This window comes from Haliotis asinina, chromosome 5 (genome assembly GCF_037392515.1).
Source record: "Haliotis asinina isolate JCU_RB_2024 chromosome 5, JCU_Hal_asi_v2, whole genome shotgun sequence".
Lineage (NCBI taxonomy): Eukaryota > Metazoa > Mollusca > Gastropoda > Lepetellida > Haliotidae > Haliotis > Haliotis asinina.
In genome coordinates this window covers 63591767-63603408 of record NC_090284.1, presented here as the reverse complement: position 1 = coordinate 63603408, position 11642 = coordinate 63591767, and positions in this window count along the sequence as shown.

Below are 11642 nucleotides of genomic sequence, written 5' to 3'. Positions count from 1 at the left end.
CTAAGCGTCACTATGACCAAGTTTGTCTGTGCAAGTTTCAATGGTTCCCATGTTTGTTTGCTTTTCCCTAGTGTTCTTCCTGTAAATTCAACAAAAGTTAAAGTCAAAGAAAGAACCATTGATTACGTATGTATATGTGTATGAGCATATATATGCACGTGTCACTGGGTGTGGATCTACATATAAGTATGTGCGACTATGCGGGCATATCTGGATATGTGTACGTGGGCATATGCATGTATGTGCACGTGTATATCCATTTGTGTATGTGTATGTCATGTATGTGTGTATATATGTATATGTATATGTATATGCATATGTATTCCAGTATGCATATGTTAGTACGAGGGGATGTCAATAAGTTTTGAGCCTTGAGCATTTTTCATACCCAGGTGTCACAGCCTATGAACCTTGGGGTGTAGCTGATGTGATATATAAGTTTTGGTATCCTGCTCTAAGAAGTTATTGAACAGCTCACATTGACAGAAAGAGGCCCCCCTCACGGCAGTGAAAATGAATAAAATTGAGTATAGAGCAGTAATTAAGTTTTTAGTTCTTGAAGGAAACTCGGCGAAGAACATTGAAGAAAGGCTTTCAGCAGTTTATGGGAAGTCTTCCCCTTCACCTGCTACCATCAAATGATGGGTCAATGAATTTAAGCATGGTAGAGAGAGTCTTGAAGATAACCCCTGTCCAAGTCGCCCAACAACAAGCACTAGTCAGGAAAACGTTGACAGAGTGCATAGACCTGTGCTGGAAAATCGTCGAATCACACTAGACGAGTTAGACCACAGGCATTTCACACGGATCCATCGAGACAATTCTTCATGAACATCTCGTCATGTCTAACGTGTGCGCAAGATGGGTGCCAAGAATGCTTACAGATGAAATGAAGCAAACAAGGGTCAACATAAGCAACTCCATGCTAACCAGATACAACAAGAATCCAGAAGATTTTCACTTTAGGCTAGTAACCTGTGATGAAACCTGGATCCACCACTATGATCCTGAGCAAACAAGAATCCATGGAATAGAAACATGTCATTTCTCCCAGGACCAAAATGTTCAAAGCCTCCAGATCAGTGCAGAAGGTAATGGCGACAGTCTTCTGGGATAGCAAAGGCGTCATCCACATAGATTACTTACCAAAAGGAAGAACAATGAATGGGGAATATTACGCTAAGTTCTTGAGGCAAGTGCGGCAGTCAATCAAGGAGAAGCGCCGGGGCAAGATCAGATGTGGTATTCTTCTACATCAAGACAATGCTCCAGTACACACCTCTCGCGTTGCAACCGCTGCTGTCCAGGAATGCGGGTACGAAATCTTGCCGCATCCCCCTACTCTCCAGACCTGGCACCAAGTGATTACCATCTGTTCCCAAATCTCAAGAAACACTTGCGTGGTCGTAGATTTCAGGATGATAATGAGCTTATTGCTGCTGCTGAGGCTTGGTTTGAGGACCAAAATGGCGCCTTCTACACAGATGGTATCAGCGCCTGGCAGAAAAGATGGAACAAGTGTTTTGACTCACAAGGGGACTATGTTGAAAAATAAATGTGGTTCATACCCATATTTTGTGTTTTTCTGTGCAAGGCTCAAAACGTATTGACAAGCCCTCGTATATGCACAAACTTGTTGGTGTGTATATGCATGTATATCTATGTGTTTATGTATATGTGGATATATATGTATGTAATGTGTATGTGTGTGTGTGTATATGTGTATGTATGTGTATATGTGTATGTGTGTAGGTAGGTAGGTAGGCGTGTATGTATGTATGTATGTATGTATGTATGTATGTATGAATGTATGTGTGCGTGTGTGTGTGTGTGTGTGTATGTGTGTGTATGTGTGTGTATGTGTGTATGTGTGTGTATATGTGTATGTGTGTGTATATGTGTATGTGTGTGTATGTGTGTGTATGTGTGTGTATGTATGTGTATATGTGTATGTGTGTAGGTAGGTAGGTAGGCGTGTATGTATGTATGTATGTATGTATGTATGTATGTATGTATGTATGTATGTATGTATGTATGTATGAATGTATGTGTGCGTGTGTGTGTGTGTGTGTGTGTATGTATGTGTGTGTATGTGTGTGTATGTGTGTGTATGTATGTGTATATGTGTATGTGTGTAGGTAGGTAGGTAGGCGTGTATGTATGTATGTATGTATGTATGTATGAATGTATGTGTGCGCGTGTGTGTGTGTGTGTGTGTGTGTGTGTGTGTATGTGTGTGTATGTGTGTGTATATATATGCAAGTACAAGTAAGCGTGCATATAAATAAGCGTTTGGGAGTGTATGTCTGTCTATTCCCCTGTCTGTCATTCTGCCTTTCTGTCTCCCTGACTGCCTGCCTGTCTGTGTGTCTGTGTCTCTATATGCATGTCCGTGCGTTTATGGGGAATTAGGCAAGGGTATATGCAAATAAATCTTACAAGTTACATATGGTGTACACGTGTGAGTATATGTATATATGTTTACACCTCACAAGATGTGTATGATATATAATTTTGAGTATATGTATATAAGTCTTATATGTTTTCATATTACAACCATGGTTATCACTTCCTACTATAACTGGTGTGAGCACATGTATGAGTATGATCATGATCTGCCTTGTTACTTTTTTTCTTTTTTGTTCCCCAAAACAAATGCTGATTTTGAGTCTTCCCTTCATGACAACTGATTCGAGTTCACAGAATGTATGTATATTTGCCTGTTTTTCACCCAGAAACCAGAGTCTATTTACCCGTTTGCTTGCCAGTGATCTAGTCCATAATAAACTTGACTTAGTTCATATTTCGTGACCTGTCTGTACCAGTAACAGCTCTTACTCCCACCATTGCCGCCTTTTATTTGAGGATTTAATGGCTGATGATGAAAGATGACATTTCTCAATACAGGCAATCGGTGGGTTTGTTCTCCCTAAAATTATGTAAGGAATAAACTCCGAAAACTCGCCAATATTCACGCGGCTGGGTGGGTCCGCGGGCTAACGGACAGGGTCAGTAATAGGGCACTAGTATTTGAAAGTCGGACTCCAATATACGCGCTACGGTCGCCAATATACGAACCTAGGTCGCCAATAAACGAAAGATACTGGTCTCCTGTTCCGTCCTTATTGGAGGGATATGATGTGTAATGGAGGCAGTTTTAGGTTTAACATCTGTTACACCTTCGTAAGTTTGCAGTAATGATGACATGTCCTTACGATGCTAGAAAATCGCTAATGCTAACATTGTTGCTATTACTCTGTGGCGATGTCCATCCCAACCCAGGGCCATTTCACTACACTGAACTCAAGATTATTCATTTAAATGTTTGCAGTGTTAAAGATAAAATCGATCTCATAAATACAAAATTGAATGACTGTGACGTTATCTGTTTGACGGAAACTTGGTTCCATGAAGGAAGTTCAGATCATTGTACTCAGATTCCAGGCTTTCAGTGTCCTTTCTGGAAAGACAGACCTACAAGGAGTGGTGGGGTCGCTATTTACGTTAAGAACACACTCATTGCTAAACGTATGGAAACATTAGATAAGATTGGTCTTGAAGCATTGTGGGTAGAGCTCCGTTACAAAAGCAGAAAGTATCTACTGGGTGTATTCCATAGAGCAGATAGAAGCGAGCTGTTCTGGCATTTGTTAGATCAATCGACTGGGGATGCATTAGATATGGATTTAAGAACAATCAATGTCGGAGACCTTAATATAGATATTTGCAACAAATTAGAGACTAAAATAACAAATCTTATGGCGACTCACGGTTTACATCAACTTATAGAATCACCAACCAGAATCACTCAAAACAGTAAAACCCTCATTGATTTGATATTTGTTTCTCGTCTTTATATGGTAAAAGGTTCTAATGTCTTGCAACCTTTGTGCAGCGACCATTGTCCAGTATCCGTTTTACTAAGGAATGTATTAAATCAACAAGCACATATCAGAGGAAAGTTTATGACACAATCAGATAAATAAAGATAATATTTGCTCCCAAATCGAAAATACTGACTGGAAAACGTACTATCATCACCGGATATAAATATGAATACAAGTTCGTTTGTCAAAACTCTATCATATATATGTGATTCTTATATTCCAAATAAAAGTGTTACGATAAGAAGTAAAGATACCCCGTGGATGAATAATAGTATCCGCAAGCTCATTCGGAAACGGAATAGACGACATAAAGTCGCTAAGCTACAAAATCGTCAAGCCGATTGGGCTACTTTCAGCACATTTCGAAACCAAGTTACTTCTGCAGTTAGAAAAGCCAAGAAGGGTTATATTGCAAAATTAGATATTGAAATAAATCACAACCATAGCAACAAACTATGGTGGCGATTGGTTAAAGCTATATGAACAAGAAATCTGGAAATACATCTCTCCCCTATTCACTATAATAATGATGTTTATCATGATCCAGCGTCAATAGCAAATGTCATGAATAATTACTTTATTGAGAAGGCAACAGTAGCTGACCCTAATAAATATCTTCCAAATGTGAATCTGAATAATGACAGTGCATATTTGACTGATTTACATCTCATTCAACAGGCTGTTCGAGACGTGTTATCATAGTTAAACATTAATAAAGTGACAGGACCGGATGGGAGAGGAAATCGTATTTTACGTCTGGTATCGGCTTCTTTGTCTCTACCATTAACTCATCTTTTAAACAAGTCACTTCAAACATCAGTCTTCCCAGATACACGGAAAAATCATTTACCACACCTATACATAAGAAAGGTAATATTAACCACCGTTGTAATTATGGACCGGTTACTTTGACATCTTGCTTATGTGTATTTAAATATGTCTATGGAGATAATAACTGCCTTTCAAACTTACAATCTGGATTTATTCCAAGAGATTCAGCAGCGTATCAACTTACACATTTGTATAAAGTTATTGGTAAAGCTATAGATAATGGAAAAGAAGTTCGAGCTGTATTCTGCGATATAAGCAAGGCATTCGATAAGGTTTGGCACAAAGGGATTATTCACAAGCTTAAATCCTGTGGAATAGGCGGAACATTATTGAAATGCTTTGAAAGGTATCTACAATGTCGAAAGCAGAGAGTAGTTATTCAGGGTAAAAAAATCAGAATCCAAACCTATTATAGCCGGAGTTCCCCAAGGATCAGTTCTCGGGCCTCTTCTATTCTTAGTATACATTAATGACATAGTTGATGGAATCGAACGTAATATACGTCTCTACGCAGATGACACGTCACTCAACGTGATAGTTGACGATCCTTAAACAAGTGCGTTTACTCTAAACTCAGATCTAGACAGTGAATCCCAATGGGCAGAAACCCCCCCAAGTTAAGTTTAATCCAAACAAAACTGAAACCATCCAATTCTCACGTAAAACTTCCCCTCACCATGAATGGTACGGCCATGAAATAAGTTAAGACTCATAAACATTTAGGTATTACCTTTCAGGATAACTTACTTTAACATTCCCACATCAATGAAATGATCAGCAAAATTAATCCCATGATTAATTGTTTTCGTAGTTTTGAATATAGTCTGTCACGCAAAACATTGGAAACAATGTACAAATCCTTTATTCTACCATTATTTGATTATTGTTGTCATCTCTGGGACAATTGCATAAATGAACAATCCTTGTCACTAGAACACCTTCACTTAGATGTCATACGCACAACATACGGCGCAGTCAGAGGCACGAGCCATGATAAGTTGAACAATGAGACAAATCAAACCTCCTTAGCGAAAAGAAGTGAAAGATCCAAATTAACATTGTTTTATAAAATGGTAAACCACATGGTCCTTGATTATCTTTGTGATCTTGTTCCAGGGATTGTATCTGACAATGATAATTATAATCTTAGAAATAATGAAAATTACCAAACTATCAGAAGTAGATCTACAAATTGCGCCCATTCGTTTCTACCCGATACAATCAGACTGTGGAAAAATCTACCTACAAATGCGACTCTTTATTTCTCAAAAAATTGGTATATTTTATGTACATCATCATGATGCGTTTGACATACTTAACCATATACTAACAGTAACAAACATATACTATCTTCAACAAATGAAACTGTCCACATATATTTAATACACATCACATAGCTTATCTTTAACAAATTTTGAACACATTTTCAAAAACATGTCACGGAAGCCCAGTGACAGGGGGTGTTCAGAATCTAAACCAAAGTGAAATCTAGATTTTCCGGACAAATTTATGGATAAATTCTTTTATTTGGGGAGTGCGACGTTTTGATTCTTGAACCGCTGTCAAGCAAGAATAACCCTTATCTGAACGTCTATAGATGAATCTGACAGTTCTTGTCACAACTTATTACATACCACTCAAGGAAGAAAACCTTGACCTGCTTCACCTAGTCATTTTGTAATACAGAAACGGCTGGGCGGAAGGTTCAGACACTGTGAGAAGGACTATTTATCAACCGAAACATTGAAAAATGCAGATAATCACTAGGTAACACAATACTGTGACTTGATGAAAGGGGTATTGACATGAGAGTTGATTTGTCACCTCTAACAATTTCCCTTGCATGATGTTGCCGATAAACTGCTACCACATGCAAATATTTGTGAAAAAAACGTTATGGGGTTTTGTTAATTACTTTAACACATGGAGTCAGAGGTGTGATTGTATTGTAGCGTGGACTGTTGATGTATACAACGATACTTACCTTAAGCAGTTGGTGACAATACCGTGACTCATTTTCTTTACATGTACTTTTAGTATATTATACATTTAAACGCACCCTTACACTATCCATGCACTACCCCTGCACATATCCCCACCTAACGTGTACACCCCCACCCGCACCCTGGCACCACTTCCCTTACATCCTCAGACCTATATAAACACAAACCCTTAAACTCTTCACACACATACTTCACACAAGGTACTGTTCATACAATCTCTCTCCCCGCACTCACAACCTACAACTCTCTCTCTCTCTCTCTCTCTCTCTCTCTGTCTATCTATCTATCTATCTATCTCTTACACATACTTGAAACAAGTAATATACATACATACCATACATACCCCCTCTCCCACACAATTCTGCACTCACATCCGCCCCCACAACCTACAACTCTATACCCCCACTCTCTCTCTCTCTATCTATCTATCTATCTATCTATCTATCTATATATATATCTATATATATATATATATATATATATCTGTCTCTTACACATACTTCAAACAAGTAATATACATACATACCCTCTCCCCCACATACTTTTGCACTGACATACACTCACTCACTCACACCCGCACCCACAACCTACCACTCTCTCCCTCCCTCCCCTTCTCTCACGCACATTTCACCCATGGTGTTATACCTGCTCTCCCCCTCTACCAAATGTGGTATTTAAGTATTTATCATGATGTGCCACGTTATTGATCTTCTGTGAAACAGATATGCACCGATATGCATGTGAATACTTGCAAACTGAAATGATATCTAATTAGTAGCGTAAGTGGACACAAGATCAATACTTGCCTAATAACATGCTGGTCGTCATGGTGACTAGTCCGGAATGTCGATTAGTCTGATAAAACCATGCGTCCTTTCTCTGATATAGAGAACATTTACTAATCCTTACAATTCAAGAATCAAGAAACTCCGTATGTAATTTTAGAAAGATATGAAAGCAGGAAGTTGCTTTGTAACATATCTGAAAAGAGGCCACGGATCAAATAGTAATTTGTTTACTGTATCGATTTTTGTAAGTTTCACTGGAAACATGTCAGCTGAGCACAATGTACACAACGCTGCTAAAGCTCGTAAATTCCATTTAAAGGTGTAATCACAATATCTATCATCACTGACTGCTATGTAGTATCCAGTGGAGTTTCAGGACAAGTGCACGTGTCGTCACTCACCTCTTCGTGTTGCTGTCTGTCGTTCAAGTCGATGAACGAAGTCCCTAGTTTAAAGCTTTCGTGTGTGTCAAGGGCCATGCAGGCTTAGCAGAGAAGACGAACATACAGCATCGCAGAAAAGAAGAAAAGCCGGTGTGTTACAGTGTGTGAAGGGCGAGGCTGTGTGTTACAGACTGTGTGTGAAGGACGAGACGGTGTGTCACAGACTGTGTGAAGGACAAGGCTGTGTGTCACGTACTGTGTGTGAAGAAAGAGATTGTGTGTCACAAACATTGTGTGAAAGACAAGGCTGTGTATTAGAGACTGTGTATGAAGAAAGAGATTGTGTGTCACAGACTGTGTGTGAAGGACAAGGCTGTGTATTAGAGACTGTGTGTGAAGAAAGAGATTGTGTGTCACAAACATTGTGTGAAGGACAAGGCGGTGTGTTACAGACTGTGTGAGAGGAAAAGGCGGTGTGTTGCAGTGTGTGAAGGGCGAGGCTGTGTGTTACAGACTGTGTGGGAAGGGCGAGACTGCGTGTTACGAACTGTTTGTGAAGGGGGAGACTGTGTTACAAACATTGTGTGAAGAGAAAGCGTGTGTGTTACAGATCGTGTGTGAAGAGCGAGACTGTATGATACAGACCGTGTGTGAAGGGGAAGCCCCATGCGGCACAGAGTGTGTGTGAAGGGCGAGACTGTGTGTGTTACAGACTGTGAGGGTGAGACTGTGTGTTACAGACTGTGGATGAAGGGAGTCTGAGGGAGTGTGTGTGAGTGTGTGTGTGTGTGTGTGTGTGTTACAGACTGAGCGTGAAAGGAGAGCATGTGTGTTACAGACTGTGTGTAAAGGGCGCGGTTGTGTGTTACAGACTGAGGGAAGGGTATATGAGCGCCATAGTGGTGAGGAGATAAGTGCAGATGACACTGATTATCACATTATCATCGATTATCAGCCATGAAGATACAGTGGTGATTTCTATTTCATTACACTGAATTTCTATATGCGTACATGTTATCTGGAATTTGTCGTTGAAATAAATGTGTCACTGCCACACACGTCAAGAACGCGTGTTTTCTTCTCGAATGGACAAAGCCATGACAAATGTCAAAACACTCACGCTTTCCTTCTGACGGACGCTATTAGCAAAAACAGCTCGTAAATGTGATGGCTGTCATAATAGAAACACAACCATTACGTTTTTGGATGCCAACTAAATTTTAAGTTGAATGTGATCATAAATGTCGACTCTCGCCGCTGAAGGCTGTCACATTTAGATATTTCTGACTAAGCTACGACTGGTAAGCCAGTCTGGCTGCCGATGCAGTGTGTCTCTCAGTCCCTGAACCATATCACTTCCCCTCCGCCCACCCTTTCTATATAAGGCATAACTGAAGCAAGTTAGATCGAATTCGTCTCTTAATATACTATCCCAAAAAGAAACGCACAGCCGATTTGTAATTCTAAAAATCCATTAATTACCTAATGTGTTAAAAATCGTCAAAATATGTAACAAAAGTGTCGATAGCATGATTTTACAGTACAAAAATCAATTTTAAGTGACAATATTGATTTTGACAAGATTTTCTTACAAGGATTAGAAAGGCATCGCCACAACAGAAATCACCTTCCAATTGAAATTGTGCTGCAAAGAACATTCACTGTCTGGCAATAAAAATCCAGATTATTTTCAGAAATTGGTATTCGTTTTAAAAGAGTTTCAATGTCAAATCACTTCGTCAAGCCTTGGCTTTGCGACACGGAACATCGCCATTGAAAGAAAGCGTACCGGAGATCACCAACCTTCGGTTGCCAGGCGTCTGAATATTAGTCTGAGAAAGATATGACCTGCAGCTAGTTGCAACCAAAAGGTATGACAAATGACCGCCCCTCGATCGTTGCGTGATTGTACTGCCACGGGTGAGAGCACAGCTGCCAGGGTGCCTGGACTTCAAAGGATGACCGGTCAAACTCAAAGAGGTTGAAAGACATTGGTCTGAGAGCCAGGAAACCCGACGTCGAGGTCATCCTACGTCGTAACCTTCGTCCTCAGCGTGTCCGTCATCTTAAAACATCCACTTGTTTGTTCACACATTACCTTCTTCGAAACTGGTGTAAAATGTCATGCACCAAAGTCTGTTTGTGGACGAGTTGTACATGTTAGAAAATACAACATTTTCGTAAGCCATTTCTCGATTATGCGTTTCACTTTCTTCATTTCGTCAAACTGATAGAACTGAGATCGGGAAAGGTTGTATCGCATGTAGGAGTCAAATACAATGTCAATACAAAGTCAAAGATTTCAGATTTTTTCCAGAAGTTCTAGATCCAGGTTAGAATAGGTCTTGAGGATCCCTTGCTTGCCACAAAAGGCGAATATGCCTGTCGTAAGAGGAGATTAACAGGAGCAAGTGGTAAGGCTCGCTGACTTGATCGATGACAGTCATCGGTTCCCAATTACGTCAATGCTCATGATGGTGATCACTGGATTGTCTGGTCTAGACTCGATTATTTACAGATCGACGCCATATTGCTGGAATCTTGCTGAGTGCGGCGTAAAGGTAAACTCACTAACTCTCCCTAGTTTATCGTATAAATGTAAAGCGGACGTAAAATCAATGTGTTTACCATGTGATGTGATACCTCGTATTGATCGAGGAGAATGATTCTCTTCAAACATGAGGCTTTCGATAAAGCTTACAGTAAACGTACCAGTAACAGCTAGTTTACTCCGATATAGCGATATCCTCTTCGCCTTAGTTAATCTTCGTGACTGTCTCAAGATTGAAACATTTACAGTGGGCGGTATTCGAGACATGGTCATCAGCCAAGGCAATGTTGTGTTGTATACACAAGTGTGGCGAAGCACACTGTTTGATTGCAGTGTTACGCAATGTTCAGGGCAACACATACTATCTACTGTTTGTATGAGAGACATAACTTGTGATCCATAGAGTCGTTTACTTGTCACATTTGTAACAAGCGCAGTCCTCTGAGACGGCACCATTCGCTGGTCAGAGTTGCCTCCCTGGGGCGTGCTGAAACGCATGATCATGAGTTCGAATCCAGGTCCTCAGGTTTTATGAAAACACAAAGACTTCAAAACGTTTTATGGTAGACATGTGGAGGAAATTTCCAAATGTGATGCATCAGTTACAAAAATGATGCCAGCTGTAATTCTCTATTTTGACTTTAATAATTCAAGCAGCGGGTTCTGTATAACCAAACTCGAGAAGACCCGGGTTTGAATTGATCTTCAGTGACGCTTGCTTGTCATAAGAGCTGACTAACAGCTTCGGGTGGTCATACTCGCTGACTTAGTTAACACGTATCATCGTATTCCAGTTGCGCAGATCGATGCTTATGCTGTTGACCACCAGATTGTCTGGTCCAGACTCGATTACAGACCGCCGCCATATAACTGGAATATTACTGAGTGCGGCGTAAAACTGAAAGAAGAGAACTGGAACTTTCTCTAGAACTTGAACGTTTGCTTTGACTTGCTCTTCTTTGTCATATATTTATCCTTCAGATGAAGATGAGCAATAGTTTTTCCTTGCACCCAATGGAAGGAAAGCAAACGTTTACTCTGTTTAAAACATGTGCTGTCTCTGCTATCTTTCAGTGGTGTGTTTAGATTAGTGACACCTGTTGAAGTCTGTTTGGTAAATGATTCAGGCAGGTTGTGCTCTGGCGTTTAGTTTTCACAAACTGAATTTGCTTTCACTCAAAGGAAGAGTTAGCAAGAAG